This window comes from Heterodontus francisci, chromosome 7 (genome assembly GCF_036365525.1).
Source record: "Heterodontus francisci isolate sHetFra1 chromosome 7, sHetFra1.hap1, whole genome shotgun sequence".
NCBI classification, from domain to species: Eukaryota; Metazoa; Chordata; class Chondrichthyes; order Heterodontiformes; family Heterodontidae; genus Heterodontus; species Heterodontus francisci.
Genome location: NC_090377.1, coordinates 33,166,887 through 33,189,593, shown reverse-complemented (window position 1 = coordinate 33,189,593; position 22,707 = coordinate 33,166,887). Strand labels below are relative to the sequence as shown.

Below are 22,707 nucleotides of genomic sequence, written 5' to 3'. Positions count from 1 at the left end.
GGAGGTTCTGTGGGAACGAGAGAGACTCACGGTTGGTATGTTGCCTCCCAGGTGCCAGGGTTCGTGATGTCTCGGATCGTGTTTTTGGGATCCTTAATGGGGAGGGGGAGCAGCCCCAAGTCGTGGTCCACATAGGCACCAACGACATAGGTAGGAAGAGAGATGGGGATTTAAGACAGAAATTTAGGGAGCTAGGGTGGAAGCTTAGAGCGAGAACAAACAGAGTTGTTATCTCTGGGTTGTTGCCCGTGCCACGTGATAGCGAAGCGAGGAATAGGGAGAGAGAGGAGTTGAACACGTGGCTGCAGGGATGGTGCAGGAGGGAGGGTTTTGGTTTCCTGGATAATTGGGGCTCTTTCTGGGGTAGGTGGGACCTCTGCAAACAGGATGGTCTTCACCTGAACCAGAGGGGTACCAATATCCTGGGGGGGAGGTTTGCTAGTGCTCTTCGGGGGGGTTTAAACTAATTCAGCAGGGGAATGGGAACCTAAATTGTGGTGCCAGTGTACAGGATGTTGAGAGTAGTGAGGTCAGGGATATGGTTACAAGGACGCAAGAGGGCACTGGCAAGCAAGAACCTGGTTTAAAGTGTGTCTATTTCAACGCCAGGAGCATCCGGAATAAGGTGGGTGAGCTTGCAGCATGGGTTGGTACCTGGGATCTCGATGTAGTGGCCATTTCGGAGACATGGGTAGAGCAGGGGCAGGAATGGATGTTGTAGATTCCGGGATTTAGATGTTTCAGTAAGAACAGAGAAGATGGTAAAAGAGGGGGGGGTGTGGCATTGTTAATCAAGGAGAGTATTACAGCGACAGAAAGGACGTTTGAGGACTCGGCTACTGAGGTAGTATGGGCTGAGGTTAGAAACAGGAGAGGTGAGGTTACCCTGTTGGGAGTCTTTTATAGACCTCCGAATAGTTCCAGAGATGTAGAGGAAAGGATAGCGAAGATGATTCTCGACATGGGTGAGAGTAACAGGGTAGTTGTTATGGGGGACTTTAACTTTCCAAATATCGACTGGAAGTACTATAGTTCGAGTACTTTAGATGGGTCAGTTTTTGTCCAGTGTGTGCAGGAGGGTTTTCTGACACAGTATGTAGACAGGCCAACCAGGGGCGATGCCACATTGGATTTGGTACTGGGTAATGAACCCGGCCAGGTGTTAGATTTAGATGTAGGTGAGCACTTTGGCGATAGTGATCACAATTCGGTTAGGTTTACCTTAGCGATGGGCAGGGACAGGTATATACCGCAGGGCAAGAATTATAACTGGGGGAAAGGAAATTATGATGCGATTAGGCAAGATTTAGGATGCGTAGGATGGGGAAGGAAACTGCAGGGGATGGGAACAATCGAAATGTGGAGCTTATTCAAGGAGCAGCTACTGCGTGTCCTTGATAAGTATGTACCTGTGAGGCAGGGAGGAAGTTGTCGTGCGAGGGAGCCGTGGTTTACTAAAGAAGTTGAAGCGCTTGTCAAGAGGAAGAAGAAGGCTTTTGTTAGGATGAGACGTGAAGGCTCAGTTAGGGCGCTTGAGAGCTACAAGCTAGCCAGGAAGGATCTAAAGGGAGAGCTAAGAAGAGCAAGGAGAGGACACGAGAAGTCATTGGTGGATTGGATCAGGGAAAACCCTAAGGCTTTCTATAGGTATATCAGGAATAAAAGAATGACTAGAGTTAGATTAGGGCCAATCAAGGATAGTAGTGGGAAGTTGTGTGTGGAATCAGAGGAGATAGGGGAAGTGTTAAATGAATATTTTGCGTCAGTATTTACAGTAGAGAAAGAAAATGTTGTTGAGAATACTGAGATTCAGGCTACGAGGCTAGATGGGATTGAGGTTCACAAGGAGGAGGTGTTAGCAATTTTGGAAAGTGTGAAAATAGATAAGTCCCCTGGGCCAGATGGGATTTATCCTAGGATTCTCTGGGAAGCTAGGGAGGAGATTGCAGAGCCTTTGTCCTTGATCTTTATGTCGTCATTGTCGACAGGAATAGTGCCGGAAGACTGGAGGATTGCAAATGTTGTCCCCTTGTTCAAGAAGGGGAGTAGAGACAGCCCTGGTAATTATAGACCTGTGAGCCTTACTTCGGTTGTGGGTAAAATGTTGGAAAAGTTTATAAGAGACAGGATTTATAATCATCTTGAAAAGAATAAGTACATTAGAGATAGTCAGCACGGTTTTGTGACGGGTAGGTCGTGCCTCACAAACCTTATTGAGTTTTTTGAGAAGGTGACCAAACAGGTGGATGAGGGTAAAGCAGTGGATGTGGTGTATATGGATTTCAGTAAGGCGTTTGATAAGGTTCCCCACGGTAGGCTATTGCAGAAAATACGCAAGTATGGGGTTGAAGGTGATTTAGAGCTTTGGATCAGAAATTGGCTAGCTGAAAGAAGACAGAGGGTGGTGGTTGATGGCAAATGTTCATCCTGGAGTTTAGTTACTAGTGGTGTACCGCAAGGATCTGTTTTGGGGCCACTGCTGTTTGTCATTTTTATAAATGACCTGGAAGAGGGTGTAGAAGAGTGGGTTAGTAAATTTGCAGATGACACTAAGGTCGGTGGAGTTGTGGATAGTGCCGAAGGATGTTGTCGGGTACAGAGAGACATAGATAGGCTGCAGAGCTGGGCTGAGAGATGGCAAATGGAGTTTAATGCGGAAAAGTGTGAGGTGATTCACTTTTGAAGGAGTAACAGGAATGCAGAGTACTGGGCTAATGGGAGGATTCTTGGTACTGTAGATGAACAGAGAGATCTTGGTGTCCAGGTGCATAAATCCCTGAAGGTTGCTAACCAGGTTAATAGGGCTGTTAAGAAGGCATATGGTGTGTTAGCTTTTATTAGTAGGGGGGTCGAGTTTCGGAGCCACGATGTCATGCTGCAGCTGTACAAAACTCTGGTGAGACCGCACCTGGAGTATTGCGTGCAGTTCTGGTCACCGCATTATAGGAAGGATGTGGAAGCTATGGAAAGGGTGCAGAGGAGATTTACTAGGATGTTGCCTGGTATGGAGGGAAGGTCTTACGAGGAAAGGCTGAGGGACTTGAGGTTGTTTTCGTTGGAGAGAAGGAGGAGGAGAGGTGACTTAATAGAGACATATAAGATAATCAGAGGGTTAGATAGGGTGGATAGTGAGCGTCTTTTTCCTCGGATGGTGATGGCAAACACGAGGGGACATAGCTTCAAGTTGAGGGGTGATAGATATCGGACAGATGTGAGAGGTAGTTTCTTTACTCAGAGAGTAGTAAGGGCGTGGAACGCCCTGCCTGCAGCAGTAGTAGATTCGCCAACTTTAAGGGCATTTAAGTGGACATTGGATAGACACATGGATGAAAATGGAATAGTGTAGGTCAGATGGTTTCACAGGGCGGCGCAACATCGAGGGCCGAAGGGCCTGTACTGCGCTGTAATGTTCTAAATTCTAAATCTTCTAAATTTAGGACTGAGGTCAGGAGGGATTTCTTCACCCAGAGAGTGGTGAACCTGTGAAATTCTCTACCACAGAAAGCAATTGAGGCAAAATCATTTAATATCTTTAAGAAAGAGTTAGATATAGTTCTTCGGGCCAATGGGATCAAGGGATATGGGGAGAAAGCGGGAACAGGGTACTGAGGTTGGATGATCAGCCATGATCGCATTGAATGGCAGGCTCGAAGGGCCGAATGGCCTACTCCTACTCCTATTTTCTATGTTTCTATGTTTCTCGCTTGCTGCAACTGCTGGGCTTCCCTGCCTGGCCCACACAGCCTCATTAAAATCAGGGACTCACCTCTGGAGATCAAGTTGGTCACCTGCTCTCATTAAAACTGGAAATGTGTGCATTAGAGGTGAGTTGAGGTCAATTTCCCCTATTTTTGAATTTTTAACACCCCCTAACCCTCTCCTGCCCATCCTGGGGGGTTTAAAATTACCCCAAGATGTTTTATACAATTACACTGCAGTATAATCTGGTTTTCATTTTCACTGAAACGTACCTTTACTTCTTGTGGCAGAGTTATAATGGACCCTCCGTCCTAGCGGGACTTCCTACTGAGGTGGTTAGACCAATGGGTGTCATTATGTCAATATGTTAGCCACTACTTATTTTTATCAGGCCTGTAGCAAAGACCTGGACAATATCCAGGCTTGGGCTGATACGTGGCAAGTAACATACACGCGACACAAGTGTCAGACAATGACCATCTCCAACAATCGCTGAATCCCCCATTATCAACAGCCTGGGGGTTACCATTGACCAGAAACTGAACTAGAGTAGCCATATAAATACTGTGGCTACAAGAGCAGGTCAGAGGCTAGGAATCCTGTGGCGAGTAACTCACCTCCTGACTCCCCACAGCCTGTCCACCATCTACAAGGCACAAGTCAGGAGTGTGATGGAATACTCTCCACTTGCCTCGTCAACAACACTCAAGAAGCTCGGCACCATCCAGGACAAAGAAGCCCGCTTGATTGGCACCCCATCCACAACATTCACTCCCTCCACCACTGATGCACAGTGACAGCAGTGTGTACCATCTACAAGATGCACTGCAGCAACTCACCAAGGCTCCTTAGACAGCACCTTCCAAACCCGTGACCTCTACCACCTAGAAGGTCAAGGGCAGCAGATGCATGGGAGCTGCACTACCTGCAAGTTCCACTCCAAGCCACATACCATCCTGACTTGGAACTATATTGCCGTTCCTTCACTGTCGCTGGGTCAAAACCCTGGAACTCCCTTCCTAACAGCACTGTGGGTGCACCTACCCCATATGGACTGCAGCGGTTCAAGAAGGCAGCTCACCACCACCTTCTCAAGGGAAATTAGCAATGGACAATAAATGCTGGCCTAGCCAGCGAAGCCCACATCCCATGAACAAATAAAAAAGTGGCAATTTTAAAACTAGCTATACTGCACATCATATGTAGGATTTATTATTCTAGAGTGTCAGGGGGCATGTCCTCCCAGAAAATGTTGCATCCTGATACTTTATTTGGTGTACTTTCCAGCGTTTTAGAGCAGATTTTAACAGATAAATATTTTATGATGTGCCTAGTAGTTTATATTGAGCAAATGTACCACTTTGAATCTGGACAGAAAACAATTATAATTGAGGTAATCAATTATTAGCAAAATAATAGACTTGTTTCTTGACACTCAATTCTATCTCTGCATCAATAGCAAAAAAAAATACCCTCAATTCTAAAATCACCTGACAGCAAGTTGTAAGATGAAAGGCACTATATAAATGTAAATCTATCTTTACTGGGGACAAGCAATCAGCCACCTGACTCCTTCTCTTTGACCTTTACAAATCTCCTCAAAATCCATCTTTTTAACTAAGTTTTTGCTCATGTCTCCTTTCCTGTTTCAGTATTTGTTTTCGAAGGCCTATCTGCAAAACACCTCGGGCAGTTTTTTAAGTTCAGGCATTATACAAATGCAAGTTGAGGGCGGTGCAGTTGACTTCATCCTGTTAAAAGCTGTATCTATCAGTGTATATTTCAATCTCATTTTCATGTATGGTGCATAAATGTGTCAGATGACCTGGGTGCATTGACACAGAACCAAAATAATAGAATTTCACACTGTATGTCAATTGGGAAAATGCCAACATTTTAGAGTGCTTCATTCCTGGTATACAAATACCAGAAGTGACAGAAATTCACAGGAGTATCAAAGGAAATAACTTTAAAAAAATGAATCAGATTTGTCATCTTTTATTAGGCACAAATGGAAAGATAGTTCATTGAACCAAATGGTATCCCTGCAGCTGCCCAGCACATGTCGATTTATTGGTTACATCATCAAATCACCAATGTGCCAAACCAACAGTGAGGATCTTTGATATAAAAATTCACCCATGTCACGTACCTCAACTCAAGTGGTTAGATCCAAGCTTTGCCTCACAGAATTTGAGGATTATGAAAGGTTACCTAATCTTCTCTCAAACCTGCTTCCCATTGGTTGAGCAGAGAGGAACATTTGCACTTTAATTGAAATCACAGATCAGACTGTGGTTCACTGTCCCACTCTTCCAAATTAGATTTAAAGATAAGAACCTTTGCAGGGACATAGGGGGCAAAGGAAGAAGTGGATCATAAAACGTGTCAGAAGTACATAAAATAGAAGTCAGCCTATTTTCATTCAATAGGATGGAGTACAAATACAACTGCTGTACACAGCAGACACAAAGAGAACAGTGAGTGTTTAATCTCACAAAATGAAAAAGGTCAGTTCTTCACAAATATAAAATCTCCACATTTCCCACTCAGATGTTTTGGAACCTCTGTGTGTGAGATCAGGCTTCTATGTTCAGAAGTGTAATAGGTGTATAGTGAATGAGCCAACCAGCACTGTGCTGGAACAGGGCCCAAAGCACTAATTAAAACACAGATTGAAAGAACATGCTGGATCATTCACCACAGCCAATAACGGTTGACTCAGGGAGAGTCATTTTTACATTTATTTTAGGTAAGACATTTTTGTTCTGCTTTTTTATGCTGACAATTTAGAATTTGAAGTTTGTTTTTAGACTTTTTGTTCTGCTTGTTTCTGTCGACAGAAATTTAGAATATACTCTTACAATTTTTGTTGTTGTGCCTTTTTAGATTGACTCAAACTGTAGAATGTATTTCTTCAGTCCAACTGACATTGCAAATGCCTACTTTTTGCTGTTCCATAAGTCAATGAGTTATATTTTACTCAAGGGTGAGTTTTTGTAGTTTAAGCTTGTGGCACAATCTCTCCAGTTTTTTAAAAAGTATTTAGAGACTGGTATGGAATAATTCTGCAACACTGGGATCAACAGAAGTATTTATCCCATTGGTTCATTCCACAATGTGTATGTGTGAATCAAGCAAAATGAAAGAGATAATAGGAGAAATGCCATAACTTAGCAGACTGTGCTCCCATTCATTGAATACGATGCATTACCTCCTTCCTAAAGTCACTTTGTGATTTATCACTGTATCAATTGTGTAAGGCCTATACAGCAAACTCCAGATCACATTTATGATACTCAACATGTAAAAAGAGAGCACTCTATTGCTTTGTTTTTGTTTTCAATTTTACTTTTTGGTGATCAATATGAGGAATAACACTGCAGTGAAAGAGTTTGCACTGAATGCCAGCAGCAAGCACTATCACGTCAGGTATAGCATAGCTTATACCCCATTTAGGATGAGAGCTCGTGCTGTAATCTCGGTTCTGCAATCAAATTCACATTGGTAAACTAAAGCTTTCTCATTTGTCTAGGTGAACAGCTACAACAAGCACTTATCTTGGATCTTTGGGAAAAATCCTGTACACAAACTCATACTCCCAGAACGTGGCACTCTGAGTTGGTTCTCTTTTGGAGAAAGTGAATAGGTGACAGTGGTCAAGCAGAAAACTAGGGGAGGAAAAAGGTACAGACCATTTTGGGTCAGGAGGGTTTCAGTTTTTAATTGGCACTGTGTTCACATGAGTCTGAATTGGCACTGAGAAAAGAAATGGCCCTGATATGTGTTTGATACATATCGATGTTGATTCAGATCATATTGGCTGAATAATTTATTGTTGAAAATGAAGGCCAGGCTTCATGGTGATGCAAACTTTGCTCCTTTATTGGGCTTTTACATATAGGGCAAAGTTTCTTCTACACATTAATGTGCCTCAGTCTCAATGAGAAGAGCACCCTGACTGCAACAGTATTTAGTTTATATTTCCAAGCATACATAACTGTGATCTTTCTGCATAAGAATATCAACACAACCCTCTCTGCTGGGGGCTTTCATCTCATGGGAACTTTGTTGAGAATGTAAAATAGATTTCACTCAGGACCCCTACAATTGCTGCAAAGCAGAAAATTCCAGAATCAGGAGATGAAAGGTCAGTGGTCTAATCCAATGTTAAAAGCAATCCTCTCAAAGAATACCCCACCAACCCACTGAAAGGCACAAACAGTGGGAGGACTACATTTGAACAAAAATCTTCCACCTTTCCTTGGAAGATGCAATATATCATCTAATATTAGCGTAATATCTAATGTACAGTCTGTTTCTTGTTAATCATCTGCAAAGCATAACATCGGCATACTCCTGTAAAGCTCATCTGGTGCCATATAACTGCAGTTCCTCGATCAGCACCATTATTATAGTGCTTTCCCTGATGAAATGTCATCGACCTGAAAAGGTAGCTGTTTCTTTCTCTACAGATGCTGCCTGACTTGCTGAGTGCTTCCAGCATTTTCTGTTTTAAATTCAATCACTGACATTGGTGTAATTTACAAATTGTTCAAGCTTGACCCTCAAAGTTTATGATGTCCTCGGAAGCACAGAATTAAATGATTGCCTTGTAAATAACTGCCAGCTATGCATTATCTTGCAGTCATTGTAAGTACAATGTTTATTTTTAAACAGTAAATAGCTGTTTACTACAAAGGTAATATATTAAAATATTACCTGGCCACTAGATCAATTACTATTTGCCAGATAAATAAATAACCTTTCAGCATTGATTTTTGCTCCAATTCCTGAAATGTCTTGCAGTTCAGTCAATTGCAATAAAAATTCTCCCAGGTTTTGAACAGTATAGCTACAAACAGCCAGACTCTCAGAAGAATAGATTGTGAGCTTTAGACTATAAAGCAGGAAGCCAGTAAGTCCTGTTTAATCACAATTCCTTGCTGCAGATTGATGTAGATTTTAAAATGGTTTTTCCAAAGTGAAGCTTCAGGCAAGCTTAGTTCGTGGAAGATCGAAGTACAACCTCCTTCTGAAAACACCACTGCACATATGCCCTGTTGGCCACAGTGTCAAATACATTCTGTGACAGGCAGCAGAGTAGAGCAGTGAGAACCTTCACAACATTTTTCAAAAACAATTTTCAATCTTGGTTCGAAACAAAAACTAAAATTTTATAGTTGACACAATTGCTTTATATTTATAATGAATATTTTAATTTTTGACTCCCCTTTCTTGATCATCCTATGCAACACTATCGATAAACAAAAGAATCAGTGACCTTTACCCATGTATTTGCTAACTGCATTAACAGCCAGCAGGAGGCGGACAAGATGACTTTCCTTTCTACATCTTGACCTGCCTTATGGGAAAATGCCAGGTCTCCGCTCAGCCCTCACTAGTGTCATAGCTGAGATTTCAGTCATGAACTCCATTCCCCTCATTTTGTACCCCAGAGCATAGAATGCCTCAGAACAATGGATTACCCTTCATCATGCTCTCTCTTGGTCTCTCCTGTTATTCTCCAGAAAGCCTGGTGGTGAAGGATAAAAAACAGGAGCCAATCTTTACACACTTTTATAAGAATTTATTCATAGAAATACACATTACAAATATGCACCGCCTAAACCTAAACCTAAACCCTCATTCCAGTCTGTTCCTCAGAGTTCAGGTGAATCCCTGGTCAATGCCCAGCACCTGCATCCAATTAAACACAATTCATATACAACTAACATTTCCTCATCGACTAACCTGAGAAACTGCCACCCAAGAACAACTTACCAGACAAGGAAATGCTTTGAAAAATCCAGTTGTGAAGAGTTTCTTACTTTTCAGAATATCCTGAGCGATTCATTAAAAGTATTGAAGAAAGAAAAGTAACATTGCTTTTTTCCCATTTTATTTTTAAAGTACAAATTGAAGACAATTATAATGGCCTCAAGAACAAAGCAATTAAGTTAGCAGCCCTTTCCAGATCCAGCTTGGCAGAGTTTCAAAAGTATTAATATTTCCTAGGCAACATAATACAACCTTCCCTTTTCAAATATGAACTTCGCACAGGATTTCATAAACTTTGTTGAAGTTGCTGATCTTAGCAACGAAGCGTTGCTGCAATGATGAAAAACATCACATCCAGTAAACCTAGAACAGTTCATTCAGGATATCACTTCTTCACTATTCTAGAATACTTTATTCATTATAATGGCAGAGATGGAGAAAGAAAAGCATTTAATAGGATTTTGTGACAGACATCTACTTTGTCGCTAAAAAAAGCAAATGGAAATAATATAATCCCAACTAGTTTATTGCCAATCAAAATGCAATCAATGTATGCTTACATTAGGCATGCTAAGAGAGGTGCAGAAGAAATCATTTGTAAAGTGTAAATTCTTGGTATGTGGGCTAGTTTTTCCCATCCTCAGTACAACACTACAACCAGTCAATTGTAGCTTAATTGTAGCACCTTTGCCTTTATATCAGAAGGTTGTGGGTTCAAGTCCCACTTTGTGTACTTAAGTGCATAATTTGGGCTGACATTTCAGTGCAGTATTGTCCTTTGGATGAAACTTTAAGCCAAGGCCCAGTCTACTTTCTTCGGTGGATATAAAAGATCCCATGACACTATTTTTGAAGAAAAGCAGTAGAGTGTTCTATTCAATATTTATCCCTCAAATAACGTCACTAAAAATCAGATTATCTGGTCATTATCACATTGTCGGTTGTGGGACCTTCCCGAACACAAATTGGCTGCCATGTTTCTAACATTACAATAATGACTACACTTCAAAACATACTTAATTGGCTTAAACTGCGTTGAGACATCTTGAGGTTGTGAAAGACACTATATAAATGGAAGTGCTTTCTTTCAGTTCCAGATTTGTTTGTATTTAAGCTTAATAAACCTTCTGGACAGTTGGGGCAGTTAGGAGGCAGTCCAATAACTGAACTTTGCACTGTTGAGAAATGGAATTCGTCCAGAAGGTTAAAAATTCCTAACTAAAGAAAGATTAATACTCTGTCATTGTAATGCCTTTAAGTGTCACAGTTATCAGCAAGATGCAAGATGACAAGGAGGAAGCATTTTGTCACCTTCCTCCTTTTCAAAGAATAATAACTTGAAGCAAATCTTCTTTTGATATTACAGGAAATGACTTGCTGACTATGGGTGGGACAGTGTGGGTTACGGTCAGAGAATGACACGTGGCCTGTGTGGATGTGGCACTGCTTTGTTAGCAGAATTTTCGCACATCATTTATGAAAAATGTTTTCATTTTGTGGCACTACTGAACACTCTGGTATCATGCAATGCTTTACTGAGAGGTAGACTAGGTGCTGCAATATGCATAGAATAGAAATTACAAGGTGAGTCTTCAGGTCATTTTTATAGCAAGACTCCTATGTGTCAACCTAAACTTGTTAATCAGAGCCACCATATTACAACAACAACAGCTCACATTTATATGGCACCTTTAACATAGTAAAAATGTCCCAAGGCATTTCACAGAAGCATTATCAAACAAAATTTGACAAGGAGCCACATAGAAATATCAGTACAGGTGACCAATAGCTTGATCAAAAACGTAGGTTTTAAGGAGTGTCTTCAAGAATGAGAGATACTTGGTGGAGAGGTTTAGGGGGGAAATTCCAGAACTTGGAGCCCAGGCAGCTCAAGGCACAGCTGCCAATGGTGGAGCGATGAAAATTAAAGATACCCAAGAGGCCAGAAATGGAGGAATGCAGAGATCGCGGAGGCTGGTTGGGCTGGAGTAGGGTAAAGAAAGAGGGAGGGGTGAGGCTTTGAGGGATTTGAACACAAGGATAAGGGCCATTTCAGTTTCATAGCAGGTGAAGAAACCTGATTTGGAGAGTGTCACATTTAGGTGCTGACATTAAGTGGAGGGGCAGTAGCAAAATTATATGTCCTAGATTTTCTATCCATTGGACTAGATTTTCAGCTTGGGTGTAATTCTGAACAGAAGTATGACATACGATGATATAAGGTGGGCTGTTCCTGGCGTAGTTTCCCACATCAGTCTAATTTGAATAGTCAGGAAGAGCGCCAGGTTTAAACAAAACCTCTCATTGGAAACTTATAGGACTAGATTTTATGTGCCCGCCTCCAATTTCAGCGCTGGGCTCATTTAAATAGCCGGGGCAGGCCGCCCCACCCCCCCAATCACATGTCCGTCCCCGGCAATGGCGTCAGCTGCCTGTCTGCAGGCGCTGACGCCATTTTTAAAGGGCTGTCAACCCTTCTGACTAATTTAAATATTGAAAGAGAAATTGAATGAAATTTAATAAATACATTTCTTTTGCCCCTCTTTCACCCCCCCATAACAATTAGTTTTTAGTTTAGAGATACAGCACTGAAACAGGCCCTTCGGCCCACCGAGTCTGTGCCGACCATCAACCACCCATTTATACTAATCCTACACTAATTCCATATTCCTACCACATCCCCACCTGTCCCCATATTTCCCTACCACCTACCTATACTAGGGGCAATTTAGAATGGCCAATTTACCTATCAACCTGCAAGTCTTTGGCATGTGGGAGGAAACCGGAGCACCCGGAGGAAACCCACGCAGACACAGGGAGAACTTGCAAACTCCACACAGGCAGTACCCAGAATTAAACCCGGGTCGCTGGAGCTGTGAGGCTGCGGTGCTAACCACTGCGCCACTGTGCCGCCTTAATTATTTGTCCTTCCCATCCAAAACACTTACCTTTACCATTTGACCTTCCCCCCCAAAAAATACTGTACAAACTTTAAACTACAACCCTTCCCACCATCCCCTACACCCATGATGTTAATTTGACCCCATAACCCCCCCACTCACCTGCACTGATAAACTGACCTCCTCCTCCCTCCCCACCAGTGTTGCACCTCATTTCCCCAGACGTGGATCCGAAGGTGTGGGAGTGCAGGCCACTGGACTGAAGATCACAGTGGGATATCAGGATTAATGGTCTCACTCTCTTTTCTTTCTTTGGCCTCCTTGTCTCGAGAGACAATGGGTAAGCGCCTGGAGGTGGTCAGTGGTTTGTGAAGCAGCGCCTGGAGTGGCTATAAAGGCCAATTCCAGAGTGACAGACTCTTCCACAGGTGCTGCAGATAAAACTGGTTTGCTCTCCCCTTGCACTTCTGTCTTTTTTCCTGCCAACTGCTAAGTCTCTTCAACTTGCCACACTTTAGCCCTGCCTTAATGGCTGTCCGCCAGCTCTGGCGATCACTGGCAACTGACTCCCATGACTTGTGATCAATGTCACAGGACTTCATGTCACGTTTTTAAAGCGGAGACATGGACGGTTGGTGGGTCTGATACCAGTGATGAGCTCGCTGTACAATGTGTCCTTGGGGATCCTGCCATCTTCCATGCGGCTCACATGGCCAAGCCATCTCAAGCGTCGCTGGCTCAGTAGGGTGTATATGCTGGGGATGTTGGCCGCCTCGAGGACATCTGTGTTGGAGATACGGTCCTGCCACCTGATGCCAAGGATTCTCCGGAGGCAGCGAAGATGGAATGTATTGAGCCGTCGCTCTTGGCTGACATACGTTGTCCAGGCCTCGCTGCCGTAGAGCAAGGTACTGAGGACACAGGCTTGATACACTCAGACTTTTGTGTTCTGTGTCAGTGCACCATTTTCCCACACTCTCTTGGCCAGTCTGGACATAGCAGTGGAAGCCTTTCCCATGCACTTGTTGCTTTCTGCATTGAGAGACAGGTTACTGGTGATAGTTGAGCCTAGGTAGGTGAACTCTTGAACCACTTCCAGAGCGTGGTCACCGATATTGATGGATGGAGCATTTCTGACGTCCTGTCCCATGATGTTTGTTTTCTTGAGGCTGATGGTTAGGCCAAATTCGTTGCAGGCAGCCGCAATCCAGTCGATGAGTCTCTGCAGACACTCTCCAGTGTGAGATGTTAATGCAGCATTGTCAGCAAAGAGGAGTTCCCTGATGAGGACTTTCCGTACTTTGGTCTTTGCTCTTAGACGGGCAAGTTTGAACAACCTGCCATCTGATCTTGTGTGGAGGAAAATTCCTTCTTCTGAAGACTTGTGAGAGCAGCAGGGAGAAGAAGATCCCAAACAGTGTAGGTGCGAGAACACAGCCCTGTTTCACGCCACTCAGGATAGGAAAGGGGTCTGATGAGGCACCACTATGCTGAATTGTGCCTTTCATATTGTCATGGAATGAGGTGATGATACTTAGTAGCTTGGTGGACATCCGATCTTTTCTAGTAGTCTGTAGGGACCACGTCTGCTGACGAGGTCAAAGGCTTTGGTGAGATCAATGAAAGCAATGTAGAGGGGCATCTGTTGTTCATGGCATTTCTCCTGTAGCTGGCAAAGGGAGAACAGCATGTCAATGGTGGATCTCTCTGCTCGAAAGCCACACTGTGCCTCAGGGTAGACACACTCGGCCAGCTTCTGGAGCCTGTTTAAAGCAACTCGAGCGAAGACTTTCCCCACTATCAGGATTAATGGTAAGTACATGTAAATCTATTGATTTACTTTATTTGCATATGGTGATTGTGCACCCGTAGCCGAGCGTTGGGTTGGCCGCCACAGTGCCCCACCACTGGGAGGATTGGGCTGGGCCCTGACGGCATTGGGGTCCGTGGCGGGCTTCGTCCAGGGCCATCTTGAGGCCCCCCCGCCATGAATCCTGACTTTGAGGGCTCCTTAAAATCCAACCCATGGTTTGGGTTTAGAGCAAGCATGTAGTGCAAGATTTAAGCATGAAAGGGCTAAATTAACTTGGGATCAGAAGATCAAAGTTTCCTCAAAGAATCTGCTTACAGTCTTCAGGAGGGCTAAATGTACCCATTTTTTCATAGTCAGTAGTGCAAGTGCATTTGGGAAAATCAGGCAGAGGAGGAAATCAAAGATCCCCAATAAGAATTGGGAAACTGGAAGGAGATAGCCAAGTCAATCAATGCAAGGTACAAACCTCAAACAAAGCCAGACAATTCCAGAAGAAGTTCAATAAGGTCAGAGGAACCACTTACACTGGAATGCATTGAGATAAGTATGTCTGCCACTTACAATGATCTCCCCTCATATTTTGTTAAAGTACACAAATTGCTTATTATTAATACCCTTTTACAGCCCCAGACTTCATCTGTTAGATTTTCTTCACATATTCACCCTGTTGAAAGCCTGATACAGAGTCTAGTTGCTAGATGCATGTTGTTGTTGTAGCCATAGTCCCAAAGGACCATAGGCATCTCTCCCCAGTGGAGAGAGACAGTTGGTAATGTATAGCATGAGGGTTACCACTCTGCAAGTGTGAGGCAAGGCAAGGGGGGTTTGCCACCATGAACTACTACAGCTGGTAGAGGAATTAAACCCGTGCTTTTCGCGTCTTTCTGCATCAGGTGCTAGCCGTCTAGCCAAGTGAGCTAACTAATTCCCCTAGATGTGTGTAACAGCTACCAAATCGATTACGAGGTGTTGCATACAGGCACTTAGGTTTTACCAAAGATCATGGTTACCCAAATCATTGAATGTTTTTAACAACAAGACAGCCCATAGCACATAACAGCTGTGATTTGTGGCCTCTCCCCAAAACCTTCATCCTTAACTCATACAAACAGAAAGCATTCCATATTCTGGAGAGGGAAGACACTATGGGGATGCAAGAGGGGGTCAAAGATGGAGAGATGGGATCATAAGTGCTAGCTACAGGTTTGGAATGACATGTTGCTTCTTTTCCCTCTGTACCCTGCATTGTCTGTCAGCAAACTGCATCAAGTAACCCTGATATCACTCCTATGGCTAAAGGCAACATGGTAAACTCTGCTCCTCAGAATCCCAATCTAACCTGTTTTTCTCTTTTTGTTCTTTAGAAGCACCTTAAGAAGAAACAAGTCAAGCTCATCTGGCTTTCTGAGCACCTCATGACATATGCCATCATTCATTCTCTCACACACCAACCATTAGTGCCAAGGCTTCTACCATCAGGAAATTACAGAACAGAGCTAAAAGTGGTGCACCCAATGGAGGTCAGTGAAACCTGCAGGGCGCTACGACTGGATGGAAAACCTAGTCCTGCGCTTTTTGATGTGCATGCAAATAATGTTGTATATACCCTGCTATCATGTGTTTCCATTCTTGTGCCTGAATATCAGCTATGAGAGCAGAACACACCACGCGAATCATTCGTCTGTGAATTTCGCACTCAGTTTATACAGCAGTTTTTCAAAAAGGTCTTTGTGTAAAACTGAGGCATGAAGGAGACATCAGGTCCTCTCAGTTGGCAATGTAAGAGGGTAAAGACCCTGGTAGGAGCTGGAATTTTCATTTCAAATGCAGATTCATTCTTCGTAGGAGTTTTCCCCAAAATTGAAAACATGCTGCTTTAAGAATTATTTTTCCATCCCTTTCCTAACTCTGCAACAAACAGCATTCATTAGCTGCAAGTCAAGCACTGACCTGCTCCTCAGCTCTGTAATACTGCTTGTGAGGAAGTAAATTCACAAGATCAACCTACAGTGACTTCCCACTGATTTGACCTCTCATGCAAAGCTGAAATTAGGAATATGCTGGATGATTTTTGTGTTGCTTCCAACACACTTTCACTTAAAAACTGGCTGGTAGTTGGGACCAAAAGTACACAAATGATGGAATCGCTGAGACTTACTGTTGAGTTGAGGTGCGTCTCGATTGTCAAGTGAATGGACCTTCGTAGTGGTGACTGGGGATCCAGTCAGAAACAGGTAGGAGGATCATGCTTCTTATGCAGCTTGGGCTGATGATTCAGTGAAGATCCCTGTTGCCATTTTTTCTTTCTCAGGCTGCCAGAATACAACCAGTTCTTGCTCCCATCCATCATCCATGGGTGGTACCAGTCAGGAAGCAGCCATTTCAGGTGAAAGCTAAATGGATCCACAGCTTCAATCGAGCAAAGCTGGATGGAGGTTTGAAAGATACTTTTATGGCAGACGCTTGTGGGTTTTGAACCTTAAAAGGCTCTCAAGTTTAATGCCTTTGCTGCTGTAGGCTCTGCACAGCTGCTGCCAAATGCTTCAAAGTGTTTTATATTTTAATTCCTTACATTAATATCCTTCCTGTTGAAGGTGCTGCTGCAGGCCTTTCACTTTTGACCATCCTGTCTGATATCCTGGAAATAGATAGGCTGTGGATTAAGAAGAACGTTGCAAGTTGGACATTTGCCACATATGCTGCATATGCTTGCCCTAATAACACTCGAAACAAAAACAGGGAAAAGACTTCATCCAATAATAATGCCTCAATGTCTTAGTTCTTAATGGTGCAACTGACATTCTAAACAAATTTAGATGTCATGGACCACTGCTAGGGGTGGTCACACATTCTGGACAACTTATCTAAGATCATGGGTGTTTAGATTTAGATTTTTTTTTAGATTTAGAGATTTAGAGATACAGCACTGAAACAGGCCCTTCGGCCCACCGAGTCTGTGCTGACCATTAACCACCCATTTATACTAATCCGACACTAATCCCATATTCCTACCTATACTAGGGGCAATTTATAATGGCCAATTTACCTATCAACCTGCAAGTCTTTGGCTTGTGGGAGGAAACAAGTTTCTGATAATTAATTGGTAGAAAATCTCACGCAGCACAGCTTTGGTTTTCTGATACACCGTTCACTGTGTGTGAAGTTTTGATGGTGTGTGAAATCATATATTGGTTAGATCACAGAAGGAGGCCATTTGGCCTGTCACGTTCATGCCAGCTCTCTGCAAGAGAAACTCAGCTCATCTCACCATCCTGCCTTTTATCTGCAGCCCTGCAAATTATTTATTTTATGATGCTCATCCAAATCCCTTTTGAAAGCTATGATTGAATCTGCCTCTACCACATTCTCAGGCAGTGTATTCCAGAACCTAACCATTCCTGCATAAAAAAGCTTTCCTCATGTCGCCGTTGATTATTTTGCTGATTACATTAAATTGGTGTCCACTGGTTCTCGACTCTTCCACCAATGGGAACCAGTTTCTCACTATGTGCTCTGTCTGGACCCTTAAAGATTTTGAACGCTTATATCAAATCTCCTCTCAACCTTCTCTTCTCTGAAGAGAACAACCCCAGCTTCTCCAATCATTCCATATCACTGAAGTCCCTCATCCCTGGAACCATCCTTGTAAATCTTTTCTGCTCCTTCTCTACATCCTTCATATCCTTCCTAAAGTGTGGTGCCCAGAATTGAACACAATATTCCAGCTGAGGCTGAACCAGTGTTTTATACAATGTCATGAAAACCCACATGCCAAATGGGAAAATATTAATTTCATCAGTTGGAACCTTGCCTGAGTCTTTTGCTGGAAATTCTTACAAATAACTTCTTTACAAAAGAGTAACCTGGCAGCCAAGATGGCCACTGAAATTTTCATTTAAACACCAAAGAATTAGACGGGAGACAATGTGACTGTTTCAACCTAGCCAGAACAATAGGGTGCTCTCTGATTAAGTTACCTGAAATAGCTTTATCAACACGGTCATCAAGAGCGATTGACATCCATTGACTTTGAAAGAGTGTGACTGAACAGCTTAAGGTATTGTGCCTTGAATCTCAGAGAAGATTCCAGAAGGGCCTCATGAACCCAACAAAGAAGTTTGGGAATATCATGTGGCTGCTGTGCAGCTCTCAAGAGGCTAAGCTGTGTCAGTCAGAAAGCAGATCAGTAACTGAAAGCCATCAAGGAGGCAGCTCTCTCTCTCTTTCTTTCTCTCTCTCTCTCTCCTCTCTTTCAAATCAGAGCCATTACATATGTTAGGACAGATAGGGAGGATCTATGAGTTTTTTGATGATGGTTCAAGGGTTAGAAACATAGAAAATAGAAGCAGGAGTAGGCGATTCGGCCCTTCGGGCCTGCTCCGTCATTCAAAAATGATCATGACTGATTGTCTAATTCAGTACCCTGTTCCCGCTTTCTCCCCATATCCCTTGATGTGGTGTACGTGGAATTCCAAAAGGCGTTTGATAAAGTGCCACATAATAGGCTTGCCAGCAAAGTTGAAGAATAAAAGATAGCATGTATATAAAGTTGGCTGAATGACAGGAAACAGAGAGTAGTGATGAGCGGTTGTTTTTCAGACTGGAGGAAGGTGTACATTTTGGTTCCCCAAGGGTTGGTACAACTGGCACAATTCATTGAAACTGGATTGATTGAACAGTGAAATCAAATCCAAATATTTCTAAATTGGCCCAATTCAAAGACGAAAAGAATACTCACAAGCCAGTACTACTTATTAATCACCAAAAACAATTGTTACTTTTTTCCAGTTCCAGTTCTTATGTGGCAGAATCCGCAGAGAAAATAATGTTCAGCTCTATTGGAAAAGATTATTAGATTAGTACCAAATGAAATAGCATTCTGCCTAAAAGCAATTGAAGGGTATTGTTCAGGGAAGTACTGGAATATCTCATCTGTCACCTTGAAGTATGCATATGGTAGATCTACAAGGATAAAAGGGAGTCCAGTCTGTGTTAAGAGAAGGGACATGTAGTGAACTTTTATATCCCTCCCCTTCCTAAAACCATGTATAATTGCCATGTCTTCTGGATGACCTTTCAATCAAGTATTCTGGGTTCATTCTGAAGGGATGGGGAAAGCGCACCTGTTCTCCCATTCATGGTTAAGTCTCTACTACAGCACACCACACCCCCAGCCAACATGTCTGCTACCCATGGTCATGCCAAACTGGGGCGAAAGTGTAGGGAGTAATTCTTGACTCCTGAATTTGTGAGAGTTATAGCAGTATACTGATAAATAGCAGTTCATCTGGTTTTTAGGCAGCTATTTAGATATCAGACTTACCATCTTGAGGTATGTACGTATGTATTCTGGTATGTAAACATCAGGTAGAGAGATCACACCCTGAAAATGGCAAATGGTGATAAAATAATTGGAAAGAATTAAATAATTTTTAATTCATTTTGTAGCAAATGCTTCTATTTTTATAGGTATTGGGAGCTATTTTCAGGAAATCCTGCGTTTCCCAGGGTCAAATCAGATCCTGTCTGAGAGGTTCAGTGCACATTGAAAGAGTTTTCAATTAAGACGACAACATACAACAATGGGGTGTCCTTCACAACAATAGGATATTCTAACAGATGGCCTATAAGGTTTAGTTCACTGACGGGTTAAGATTCTTCAAACTCAAACAGGCCACAGCCTGATCCTGGCAGCCATAACAACCATTTTCACTGAGCTTTATATGTTCTTTAAAAGTATTCAAACGGACAATGTTAATTCAGCTTCAGTCTGATTTAACCTTTTGAGGTTGAAATTTCCCACAGGACTTTGCAGAACAAGAACTTGCTTTTCATCATCTAACATCTGTGAGAAGGTTATTTAAAACAAAGGCTAATGCCGAATCCCATAAAGGAGATAGAAATGGAGACCAAGTGTATGATACTGATAGTATTTGAATAAACTGAGTATAACATAACATTAGAAAAGCAACTTATCTACTTAACTTGATGGCTTTCTTATTTTTTTTTCTGGATCTGGATCTGGATCTGTTAAATCTGCAACTTTTAATGTTGTTGGCATCCTTCCATCTACAAAAGATGATGGACATGGAGTAAACAATTCATTTAGGTGGGGTGTCTTCTTTTGGTGCACCTTTGCTGATGGCTGTGAAGGCCAATCCTTGAGAGGCAGGTTCTGTCACAAATGCCGTATGTGAAACCGCCAAGTGATGCTGTGAGTTGTTGTTCTCAGCGTTGTCACCTGTTGCCAAGCTGCTGTAGCCACTGGTCATTGTGGTAGTGCACACCAGTCCAGAGGATGTGTCACCATTTCCCTCTTTCTGACTCCCAGGTGCGAGAGTCGATATTTAGGTCCTTCATGTCATGCTTGTAGGCATCCTTGAAGTGGAGCTTTGGGTGCCCCACTGGTCGTCTAGCCCCAGCTAACTCACCATACAGAAGGTCCTTGGGTATGCAAATGTCTTCCATCCTGCAGATGTGTCCGATCCACCAAAACCACCTCTGTTTGATTAGTGCCAACACACTTAGGAGCTCTGCCTTTGAGAGGACTGCTACATTTGTGATTTTGTCCTGCCAAGATGTATCCATAAAGTGCCACAGACAGTGAAGATGGAAATTATTGAGCTTCTTTTCCTGGTAGCTGTAAGTCGTCCATGTTTCACAGCCATACAGCAAGGTGCTGAGAACACAGGCCTTATAAACCATGAGATTGATCCTAAGGATCAGCTTGGTGTTATCCCATGAGCGTTTTGAGAGTCGGCCAAAGGTGGTAGCTGCTTTCCCTATGCATGTATCGAGCTCTGCATCAAGGGACAGATTGTCTGTTACAGTGGACCCAAGGTTACAGAATTTGCTAACCACTTCCAGTGGGGTGTTATTTAGTGTGATCAGGGGCAGAGATGCAAGACCTTGTCCCATGACCACAGTTTTCTTGACACTTATAGTCAAGGAGAACAAGTTACAGACATGGGGGAGACAGTCCGTGAGTCTTTGTAACTGAGTTTCTGTGTGAGCAACTAGCACAGCATCATCAGCGTAGAAAAATTCTCTGATCAGGATGCGATGTGTTTTTATTTTCATTTTCAGCCTAAATAGATTGTAGAGCTTGCTGTCTGACCTAATGTGCAAGTAGACTCCTTCCATATCTGCAGGGAAGGCAAACGTCAGGAGTACGGAGAAGAAGATGCCAAACAGAGTGGGGGCTAGGACCCAACCCTGTTTTACTCCATTCTTCACTCTGAAACTGTTGGAACTGGAGCCATCAGACTGTACAGTGCAGTGTATGTTGTCATGGAAGGAGCGGATGAGACTGAGGAGCTTCGGTGGACAGCCAATTTTTCCCAAAATTTTGTAGAGCCCTGATCTGTTGATGGTGTTGAATGCCTTAGTGAGATCTACAAAAGTATGGTAAAGGGGTATGCTCTGTTCCCTACACTTGTCTTGAAGCTGGCACAAAAACCACACTGCGCTTCCGAGTACACTCAGTCGGCAAGTAAATGGAATCTTTTATGTAAGACCTTAGCAAAGGATTTCCCTGAGATGCTAAGCAGTGAGTTGCCCCTGTAGCTGTTGCAGTTACCTCTGTCACCTTTGTTTTTGTATAGTGTGATGATTTTGGTATCACACATCTCCTGGAAAAACAGTCTGCTTTCCAGCAGAGGAAGAGAAGGTCATAAAGGTGTGGCAATAGATGGGACTTTTCATGCTTGAGCTGCACAGCTGGGATTCCATCCTTGCTGGATGCCCTTCTGTTCACTAGGTGGTCTATGGCTTTCTCGAGCTACAGTGATGAGGTTTCTTCATCTAACTCATCCATGACTGGAAGTTGTGGGAGAGCATCTAGCTCAGACTGGGAGATGTCCGACTCAGAAGTATAGCTCACAGTAGTGTTTACTACTGTTTACTTCAGTTGATGAGTACTTCACAATCTGCTGACTTCAGGGGAGTAACTTGGTGATGGTAGGTACAAGTGCCCTCTTGAGCCCTTCGTACCTGGCTTGTAGATTTCCTTTGTCACATACAGTTTGGATTTCTTGACATAAGTTGATCCAGTGTTTGTTTGCGCAGTATTTCTCTCTCCTTTGCACAGCTGTCTTGGCTACTTTCAGGTCATGCAGTGTTTTAGCTGTTGGGTTTATGTTGTGCATCATGTAGGCTTTGTTTTTTGCATCAATGACAGATATCATCTCAGCTGAGATTTTAATGAGCTGAAGGGTATCAAGGTGGCAGAGTGAGTGGGTGCACCTCACAGATTTGTGTCTATCTTTTTTTTCAGGAGGTGAACTTTCAGTGTTGGTCATGGCGTTAAAGGAGAGATATCAATCAGAAGCCAGATATCTACTGCACAGCTGGGTCAAGACTGCAGTTGCCAGGCTCTCAGAAGCAGATACCTTTTTGGCCTCTTAACTGGAAAGGCTCCATGGGTATTTTGTTGTTCATGGATTTTTGTTTTGGAGATTTGTTTCCAAATGTTCTCCTGTCCACTCCTGATTATTGCTGGAGTTTGATTCCACG

At 43.0% G+C, this 22,707-nt stretch overlaps 1 long non-coding RNA gene across 2 annotated transcripts in view; it reads left to right on the top strand.

The window, feature by feature from the left end:
- Positions 1 to 6,400: 6,400 nt before the first annotated feature.
- Positions 6,401 to 22,707, top strand: part of LOC137371917 (uncharacterized) — a 118,305-nt gene continuing 101,998 nt past the window's right edge. The window contains exons 1-3 of one of the 2 annotated variants that reach the window (XR_010975309.1): positions 6,401 to 6,451; positions 7,235 to 7,386; positions 15,558 to 15,713. This is a non-coding gene — a long non-coding RNA (uncharacterized lncRNA). Of the gene's footprint in view, positions 6,452 to 6,606; positions 6,689 to 7,234; positions 7,387 to 15,557; positions 15,714 to 22,707 lie in introns of those variants that run through there. The other variant, XR_010975308.1, reaches the window with a different exon arrangement.